The sequence below is a fragment of the Diadema setosum genome, chromosome 7 (genome assembly GCF_964275005.1).
Source record: "Diadema setosum chromosome 7, eeDiaSeto1, whole genome shotgun sequence".
Taxonomy (NCBI): Eukaryota; Metazoa; Echinodermata; class Echinoidea; order Diadematoida; family Diadematidae; genus Diadema; species Diadema setosum.
Window position 1 is genome coordinate 12,038,353 of NC_092691.1, and position 11,175 is coordinate 12,049,527.

The window sequence follows — 11,175 nt, forward strand, 5'->3', positions numbered from 1 at the left end:
CAGTCATGCACATCTTTAAATGCAAAATACATGTAGTAGAAAATCGATTCAGCTTACCTATGTAGGGGAATATGGTCGGCTGTATGAGAGCAGCGGCTACAATACGTCTCAACTGGCCGATGTCATATAATGCTCTCACCGTGAGAGCAAAAACTTTTCCCCACACAGGCAAACTGCAAAAGACCCATCAAGGCCAAAGGTCTGATAAGACAAGGGGCTCATTATTGTCCACTCATGACATTCTTGCCAAAGCAAGGGAGTGGGGCTGTGGCCTGGTGTCTGTAACACTCGTTTCTACTGTTCAGGGGAACAAGGGGTTGTAGGTAGTGCGTTGTGTGGGAGGGCAGGCGAAGAATTGTGATGAATTTGCGGACAGCAAGTTGAACCAAGGGAAACGTGACGTGAGATGCATGTCCATCAAATATCAGTAGGACAGGCCGGATGTCAGGAATGTTTGGAATGAACATGTTTTGCAACCAGTCATTAAATGTGTCACCTTCCATCCACCCATTGCTTGATGTTGTATATCTGGCATTCTGGGCCCCGCCCATAGTCCATTCTTTATACAAGTTCTTCCCACTGTACACAACATAGGGTGGAAGAACATGTCCAGAGGCCGAGCCACACCCCTGGACTGTAATGGTCTCTCGTCCTGATCCTCCTATGATTCAAAAGACATTCTTTGCACCCTTCTCAGCTATTACCTTCAGTTTGGAAGGGCCAAGTGGCAAACCAGTCTCATCGACATTGTAGATCTGGGCAGGTTTATTTTAGTATCCAGTTCTTTTAAAATTTTGCCAAGAAGTTCAAACAATTGGTCGACTATTTCTTTTTTAGTTGCTTTGGCTCTGCTGCTTGTAAGTTGCTCTGGTTTGCGAAGAGATAGGGTAGGATGTCGTCTTAAGAAGCCTTGGTACCAATCCGATCCTGGACGTCCTTCTACAAAGGGCGTGTCTATCTTGCAGGTCTTCACGTAACCTGCAACAAGATCTAAAAGTTCGTCTTTAATGAGACCAAGGCCCCAGCTGGCCTGGACACGAAGACATTTGGTCATTTCATCTTCAACATGTCTAGGAAGGGTAGTTTTGTGACCACCACCGAACGAATCCATAGCAATCTTGCCTTGTACTCGTCTCTGAAGTGCTGTGCGTTTCACTCCATACACTTTGCATGCTTTTTTAAGTCCCATTTTACCTTCTTTCACTGCTTTTACTGCATCTGTGAGTGCTTCTGACGTGTAAGATAAGTACTTGTCCGATTTACGTTTGTAATAGCGCATGATGTTGCTCGGTTGTAGGCCGGCGTTAAAATTTTGCAGGGAAAGATAACACACCCTGAAATCAAGAAAAATGACAGTACTTGTTTCAATTTGGGATTAATTACATTTATTACAACTAAATTAACATCTTAGTACATTTGTAGGTGCATAGATAAAACTACATTCATAAAAAAAAAAACAGTCATCATTGAGCTTTTTGTACAGGGGGCCTCTTTTGCCCCGATGGTAATACTACAGTCATCCACCCCCAGTCAGAAAATAAAATAAAATTTCATTAAATTAGATATCATGCTATCATGGGCAATAGTAGCTTTATGAAATACATAGAAAAATATATAATATTCAGTAGCGTGTAGGTACAGTACTCACCTATCCAAAGTGGACAAGCCACTTTTCGAATTTCAGTTTGGAGATGCCTGTAGTTAACAGCTCCTGACAGCCATGTGCTTAGGGGTATAGCTCATACATTATATTGCAAGAGAAGTGGCAGAGAAGTTGCCTCTCAGACCACACAGTCAGCCACTGGTTTGGCCTTGGCATATTTGAGCAGTAAGCAAAATTCTACTTAGGGGCCTCTTTTACCCCGCACACAAAAACAAAATCGTGTAACTTTACTCATAAACAGGAGTTAAATTTTGACACTATAATGACACACCAAATGAGTAAAGTTTACTCATCAAATTGAGTTTCCTCTGTAGTACTCATCTTGTGAGTTCCCGATGTAATGCAGATAGGTGAGTTTTTGCGATTGACACTATAATGACACACTGGTGAGTATTATCAATGAGTATTCTTCAAAATACTCATGATTGTGAATATTATTTACACACGATTACGAGTGAATAAACAAATTTAGTTTGGTGAGTATAATGATGAGAATGCACCTATGAGTTGAATGAATATAGTACTCATTTAGGTGCATTCTCATCATTATCCTCGCCAAACAAAATTATTTTATTCACTTGTATTGGTGTGTAAATAATATTCACAATCATGAGTATTTTGAAGAATACTCAAGAAAATGAACAAAATCAACAAACATTTTACCATCATTATATAGTGATAAAACTGCTCCAACGGCTGAGCCTTTTTATTGGTTACTTAAAACTTACAAAACTTACAAAGGTAACAACAACAATAACAACAACTGGCAAGTGTGCAGCAAATATGTTTGAAAACAACAATCAAAACAACTATAACGACTTGACAAAGGTTTCAACAAAGCTAAATACAGGGATGTCAGGAAAGGAATTTTTTTATACCGACAAGAAAACATTCATTGCTGTAGATGATATATCTACGTTTTAGCATAGACAATGCATGCATGCATTAACCATTCATGATGCCCTGTCTCCTTATCTGTAATTTAACAATTGACCTTTAGAAAGAAACAAAACAAACTTTTGAGTACTCCAATGTCTTCTCTTTTTTACCAGTCATGCTACTCTATTCTGAAAAATGCATACCAACTCCTTTCTTTCAAACCCACATGATTTTTCAAGATATAAACACTGGCATCGTGCCTAACATGGGAATCATCAATTTGAAGTTTGTTAATAAATCATTAATCAGACTCAAAATCTACTCAAATCAGCATATAATTTGAAGAATCAAAAGAGATGGAAAATATTCTGAAAACAGCATACAATGATGAAAAAGATGAAATGGGATCATTGATGGCCACATAGTTCTCATATAGTTGGTCTAGAAAGATTAATATTCTTTTTGAATCCAGGGGGATCCAGAGGGGGTCATGGGGGGTCGTACACCCCAACCCCCCTTTCAGTCCAAAGAGATATAAAAAACAATTAACAGAAATTGATTTTAAAAATATACACCAAATTGCAGGAAACTAAATCTTAGCAATTCAAAATTGTCTTATAGAAGATGCCCCCTCCCGTCTGTAGCGGCACTTGCAGTGCTCGCAGTATTTCATACCCCACCTCGGTTTTCAAAACGATGCCCCCCTCCTGTTTTCAAAATCATGCCCCTCCTTTATAAAATCCTTGATCCGCCCCTGATATCAACATCATGAACTAAAAATAGAAACCGCAACCCTTTAAGATATATAACAATACACAAAATAATAACAAAATGAGAAGGCATCATGTATGCCTTTCAAACAAGTTTTTTTTTTTTTTTTTTTTTTTTTTTTTTACACATAAAGAAATGCCTCCTTGAGTGGATTGATAAGCCTCATAGTTGGTCTTGAAAGTTTCAACTTTCTTTTTAAGTCAAACATCATAACCTCCAATAAAGACAGCGTGTTCTGCAACAAAATATGCCACAATGAGTAGGCACCATGCCTCAGGAACATCTGGTGGCACAGCGACTTGAATTTGTTCATACAACACGGAATGTCCTTCATCCCTTAGTTCAATGTATGGATACACCAATGGGCATTTGTACTTCTTAGAAGCTATCAACAATTTTCATATCATAGAGTTGTAACTCTATACGATATTTCATATCATATACAAATTATTACACAATGCGAAGGCATCATGTCGTAGCAACTTGATTTGTTTACACACAATGAAATATCCTTCATCATGAATCTTGGTAAATATGCCAGTCATGGTCAGCATCTATTGAAGTATGGTGAACTACTTATGCTCGAAATGAAAATACACTCAAAAGTAACACATGTTTTTTAAACAACAATTTTTGTAAATCTTATAATTTTTTTGAAAAATAAAAACAAGTAAAAGGTAATTATGCCCATTCCTTTCTGAGACAAAAGAACCAACGTACAACTCCAAGGCATGAAAATGGAAAAAACCACCTTGATTTTCTTAAAAGACATAAACAATAGTATGTACATGACAGTAGGCCAAATAAGTATTTTGAAACCCTAATGTTTAGATTTCAAATGGATCTGGGGTTCTCAAGTTTTTGCATCAAAGTCGAGATGAGTGTTTTGCAACTCCTTAGGATATTTCATATCGTATACAAAATATGCCACAATGAGAAGGCACCATGCCTCGGGAACATCTGTTGCCACAGCGACTTGAATTTGTTCACACATGATTGAATATCCATCATTGGCACATTTCACTTGAATGTGTGGATGCATCATCGGTTTGACCTTGGCAGCCTGAACTTGCTCTGGATCAGACTGAAATGCAAGCAAATATAGGAAACATTTTTATCGTTATATAATTGGTACATTTTACCTGTAAATTAAAATAAATTTCAGGCTTCACAGGAACCACATGCCACCTGCAATTTGTACAATATTCTTGGTTAGCACAGGAGTAGGCATTAGAAAACAAATTTGTTAGAAATGAAATTAAGAAGATATACATTTCCATCTGTTACTGCAAAAATATTCATCAGCAAGGAGATTGATCCATCTCATGAGCCATCTAAAGAACTTTTGGCATAAGAAACACAAATATTTATTCATTTTACATAGACTCTGAAAATCAATCATTCTGAAGGATGATCATTAGAATTGAGGTTACACTGTACATGTATATTTCAAAGAGAGAGCATTTTTCTATAGAGGGTGATCTAAGGGTCTGGACACTGATTCTGAAAGGAGCATGGACAATATAGTGATCTCTTATCTATTGACTAATTTTAACTACGTAAATGCTGAAAGTTTTTTCTGTAATGCAAATCTATTATGAAATATCAAAGCCACACCCCTCCGAAATCAAAAGATATTGCCCAGGATGAAGTTTTTCAAAAGAAGGTCAAAGTTCAAGGTCATGGTCCAGAATGAAAGATCATAAGATATATCAAGCTTTTGAAAAGTGTCTAGGGACGCAGATTACTCTTGATGCCAACAACAATGATGACGACCCTACCGGGGTATAGCATTAGTACATATACATTAGTACATGTACATTTGTTGCAACAGTACAGTCAGTCGGCAGTGCACCTGAAATCCCTCGTATGCACAAGTGGATGCTCTTTGCATATGTAATGAGCTGGAGCAGAGTTTTTTCAAGACCTATGTAAACTCAAGAAATCGGTTTATTTGCTTAGTGTGGTATATTTTTTTTTTTTTTAAAGAGGAGATTTCACACTTTCTAATGACATATTTTATTTTGTCATTTACATTTCAAAAACATGTGTAAACGAAAGTTAAAATATGATCATAAAAATGAAATTTGAACAAATTTTTGAACAATTAAAACTCCAGTTAAATACCCTTGCATCAAATTAATATTCACATCAGTGTAAAGAGCAACTATTACAGTAACCTGCAAACTACTTCCCCTGTGGATAATGCCGCCAAATTTGGTAGCACAATTACCTATCACAGATGTTTTCTTGGACTGGTTTAACAGCACTGGGGCCAAATCTTCCAGCTTGCTGGTGAATGTTGTGCAGCAATCAGATGCATCCACACTTGTCTCCCTTGTCATCTCCTGCAACAACTGAAAAAAAGCATGCCAAATACTAGAAAAAAAATGCACTTGTAATATCTACCAACTATGAAACGTTCAATAAGGTCTTTTGGAAAGAATTGAGAATAATAATGAATAAACTAAATAAGAACAGTTCTATTTCTATAGAACTGATCAATGTTTATCAACTATGTTTTAATAGAGGTGGGCTATAAATGGGTGATGTTTCAAAAACAAGTGGTACATATCTCATTTGAGGCAGCTTGATCTCTTGATCGATATAACACCAATTTTATGAAAATAGGATGAGTATCCAGACAATGCGGGCCAAAAAACAGTTTTAAGGGGGCGTGGCCAAAAATGCCGAGTCATCGTACGTCAAGAATTTGAAAAAGCATATCTCCGTAAGCTCACCCGTCATATTCCTTATATACACATATTGCAATGATGTGTACTTTCAATAGGACATGACACGCGATGTGCGCGTCATTGGCTTCTGGTAATTTATATGTTACTTCTATGGTCTGACCCCCAACTCCACCATCATTTTATGTGGCTGTAGTGATCCAGTGAGCATCTTAGAATGCTCCCCCACACAAAAATAAAAGCTAATAAAGCAGTTGAGCTCTCCTGATGTGGTTACTTTCATTCTGTCTCAATAATATACATATCCATTTCAGATCATTTTGACCATTCATTTTTAAAAGAAGTCTATAGCAAAGAATGTCTCAAAACAAAATAAAGTCAAACCTCATTCTTCAGCATAAGACAGGGATACTGCTCTACAAGGTCCTTGATTGGAATTCCATCCTTCAACAGCTGACGCCTTGAAGGGAAGGTACTCTCCATTAGTTTACCAACTTTCTCCACATCTGGCTCCCTTTTCTTGTACTCTGCTTTCATTGCTCTAAAAAGAATCATAAAATACCATTATGTCAGACAAAAATGGTGGCAGGGGTGCCTGCGACCACATCATCATCATCATCATAATCATCACTGACATTACATGTATTATCATTTCCACCATCATCATGGTCATTACCATTATTATTACCGACATTATCATCATCATCATCATTCATGCATGCATGATGCTGACGTAGCCATGGATTGGTAGAAAATGATAACACAAATTTAGTCGAGTGGGACTAATTAAAAGAAAAAGTTTAGGAAGAAAACACAAAGTAAGCCAGACTATTCGCATCAATTTGTCTTCAGTTTCAACTTATATTCACCATGGTGATGTCAATATTAATAACAACAGCAGATTTAAGTAAAATTTCCATATAAAAACGAAAAGATAAAACAAACTTACCGGTGAAGACTCCATCGCAGCCCAACACTTCTCGCATACATACGTCTGTAATACAAGTGCGTGCGCGCGTGTGGCCGTCAAACTATTAAGTTTCGTGGATAATTTCACTCACTGGACAAGTAAATGGTGTTGAAAGTTATCGATCGAAACGAGGCAACTAGTCAATGAGTAAATTCAAACTCAGTGATGCTTAAATGACGTGTGACCTTGGCCGTCAAACTAAGTTTCGTAGATAATTTCACTCACTGGACAAGTAAACTGGTGATGGAAAGATCAATGAGTAAATGCCAAATTTTAAATGAAAACTCAGTGATGCGTAAATGACGTGTAGATTTACTCATTCAACATGATTTTCATCGAGAACTGAGCTTCCTTACTCACTTTTTTCTTCATCGGTTGAGGATACTCGTTTAAGTGATTTTATTTATTTAACATTGAGTAAAATTAAACTCATCAATGCGGTAACGAATGTGCTTGCCGCATGCAACTCATGTTTAGGCGTAAAAATACACCTTGTACTGTATAAGTGCATTTTACCCGCCTATATGAGTTCTTTAAGGGTTTTACTCGAAACATCGAGTTCTGGTTCTTTGTGTGCGGGGCCTCATTAGCCCCTCTCTCCCCTATACTATGACAGGGGCACTTCACCTCTATGACCCCTTTTCCATGGCAGTCACATTCCACGACACTGTCTGCGCTGGCCCCAAGTCAGTGATGTTCACTTTCTACACGAAGTCCACTATGTGATAACTTGAGATTTTCAAGTTCAGTTGCCTGAATTACTTCCGCTACATGTTTTGTGTCATACATGTAGATCAGTGCGGGTGCGTTGATAGGGGCCATATCTTCGATTGTGTGGACGTGGCCGCCTTTCTTGTACAAGAGCGGTTCTAGATTGCTACAGTCCATTTGTCACATCTGGGATGATATCGCCCATTTTGATTTTCAGTGCACGTTGTTCACTACGTACTGCTATGACGTCTTGGCTCCCTTCCCTCCAACAGGCTGGCGAGTGGTTGCGCTAAGCGATGACATCACTCACGTTCTAAATAAGGTAGCCGTGAAATCCTTGGCAGACGCATTTGCGATTCAGGCGTTGGATGTACTTTAGAACATGGAGTATGTACAGTTCCTTAAAACGACGTCATTGCCTCGACGTCAACATTCAAGAGGTGTAATCGAAAAGTCCCTATCGTAGGATTTGGTCAGGTTCCTGGACAAATAGTGAGGAATGAATTTACAAAAAAAAAAAAAAAAAAAAAAAAACACACACGAGAACTTTTCTTCATATTTTATCAACTGCAATCAAAGTGTAAAATTCAAAAACATGAAATTATCAGACGTGGCGAACCAACCCTTTAGACACATACAGAGTGTGAAAAATTAAAACAACAGACTTAATAGTAAGAACATAGTGAAACTGAAGACACAACTTTAGCAGGCATCCCTGTCGTGCCACCAAATTTCAAAAAGGTAACTTTTTGTAACCTGATTGGCCAACTAGTAAATTTCAAGATGGATGGCTATGTTTCCTTTTATTTGGCTTTTGGGCCACCACATTTTCAAATGCAGTGATTTTCTAGAGAAAAAAAAAAATAGTTTCGAACCCTTGTTTACATTGAAAATGTTACTTCATGTATTATCTATGCTCAAAGTGACCTACACCTTACTATTATTTCAGGTTGATGTGAAAAAAAAAGAAAGAAGCAGCATAATTGCAAAACATCAAATTTGCTTCAATAATAACTATCAAACTTTTCTCTTTTTTTTTTTGGGGGGGGGGGGAAACAATTATCTTTTAACTCTATAAACATGTACTTTCCGCAAAACATTTGGAATGTAAAAAGGCTCTTCTTATTTTGGGACAATATATCCAGTTAAATATGGACTCATTCCCTTTCATATTTCACTTTACACAAACCTGTGGTATTACAGCCAGGGTCTTTCAAGATGGGGGCCTTTTTGATGAGAGTCCTTGCAGCTTCAGAGTATCGTAAGGGTGAAAAGAACCTAAATGTGAATTAATGGACAGAGAAAAAGAAAAGAGGGAGCATAATGCACTTTTCTTCTATTTCTTAACTACAGTGCTTAATGTGTCATTAACAGACGTGCCACTACCAAGTATGCTTGATAACATCCTTGAAGAGTTCTTGAATAATCTTTGCTCTCCACTGACTTCCAGATGGTTAGAAGAGTTGTATTCCTCACCTGTAGCCAATTTACCACATCCATTCACGTGTGACATGAAGTAATCCAAATGCTTGGGAGTGGAACGACTGCATTAGGAGCTGGTTGTCTGAATTAAAAAAATAAAGAATGTGAATCAATATTGTTTTGTCTCATCAGTTCACTCTTTCATCACCAGTATACCAGCCAAGTTCTGCCTCTTCATCATCTCGATTCTGTCCTTCCATGACTCTTCATCAAACACTCTGCCATCTGCAGCGTTCTCTAGCCTCCATTCTAACATGCCATTGCCCCAATTCTGTTCTGGGGCGCGGCTGCCTTCAGTTCGGATGCGATGGTTGTTCCATGCATGCTGAAATGTTGATAGGCGCTGGTTAATGGACTCCAAATAGACCTTTTGCAGACTGTACTTGTGGATATCATCACTAGGGTCTATAACTGCTTCATCCTCAAGTTCGTAAAATGAATTGTTGAAGATATTTCTCCACCAGCCTCTCTATCTCGATATTGTGCACTGATTTCCCCGTAATATGCCTTCCTCTGTCGATCCCGGATGTCAAATTAAGAGCTACAAGAAAATTTGCATTGCCATGATCAGACCTAACACGAGCTGGCGTGGATTATGTCTTTGTTGCCTCAAGAAAAAAAGACCAACAGTGTTCTTGCATTGTTGCAATGGATGAAATGACTCGGGAGTTGGCGTCAGTTCAACCATTGGTAACAAGGTCCCATCTGCAAATGGGCCCGTGATTAGATAAAACACTGAAGGGACGAAAAAATTTACATCCGTAATATACAAGGAGACGTAGTGTGATTTTCAACAATAAAGTTACACATTAACTTTAACATGGACGGTGATTCAAATGGGATGCAGGCGAAATCAGGTGTGCGATGAAAACTGTGATTGGTCCATACTATTACTATGACTGTTGTACATTATATAATTAACTTAGGGAAATCGAAAGCGTCATTCTGCATGTGTTGGTACAGGTGAATCTTAATTCATGATGAAAGAACATGCATTCTTCTGTTACATAGATTTAGACAATTCTCCATTACCTAACTATGTAATATAGTTTCAATTTTGTTTTCTTTCTGGTCAGTTGGTGCAGTGGTTTGAGTATTGTCTGTATGTTGGGGAAAAAATCCCGCAACATAGTTATTTTCCAATGATTGATAGCATGTCTCACCGTCATTGTTAATTGTTATCCTACGTCCAATGTAGTCGACGTCATCCCTAAAGAGTTTGCTTTTTTGGCAAATTTGAGGGGTCGGTCAGAAGCATTTGTCACTAGTATTTGAGTCTTGCCCTTGATCAGTTATTCAGAACAGATGCCTAAGAATGGTGCAAGGTGTTGACACCCGTTACAATAGGGAAACTCTTTATTCTTCTCTTCAGGTCGACCGACTCAAAGAAAGAAGAGGAAAGCAAGCCTTAATCTTTATATTCAAACTGTTTTATAACCTTGCTCCAACAACTCTGTCCTCTGGTGTTCAACTCAGATCATTTGAAAATTACACTCTACGAAACTCAAATACTCAAATTGTGATGCCAAAACCTCGTTCTAATTTTGTCCGAAACAGCCCATCATATGTTGCATGTAAAACTTTCAATAATCTTCCTGTTCATTTAAGAACAATTAGTGACATCAAAAGTTTCTCGAAAGAGATCATGAAATTAGCAGAAATCCCTTAATTGTGTCCATAGAAGTATATCGATTTTCTCTTTTTGTTTTTTTGATATCTGTATTTTTTTTTATTTTCTTTTGTAGCTTGTTCAGTGTTTGTCATTTGTTTATAAACAAATTGTCGTAGTTTATGAATAATAAAGATCTCCGAGTCCTCAATCATACCAGGAAACATGGTTTCCATTTGATGTTGTAAACTCCTTCGTTGTGAAAAATACCAGAATAGTGTCACGCCACGTCAAGCTCTGCTTATGATGACGGTCCCCTGTATTGATTTCTCCTTTGTTAATAGATACAGTATGCCTTAATATGTTATTTTGATTCATATGTCACTTCAGACTGATG

The 11,175-nt window shown here is 37.7% G+C and overlaps 1 pseudogene; it reads right to left on the minus strand.

Annotated features, from left to right (window-relative positions):
- Window positions 1-4,204: 4,204 nt before the first annotated feature.
- Window positions 4,205-6,682, minus strand: LOC140231057 (uncharacterized; annotated as a pseudogene).
- Between the last annotated feature and the right edge of the window lie 4,493 nt (window positions 6,683-11,175).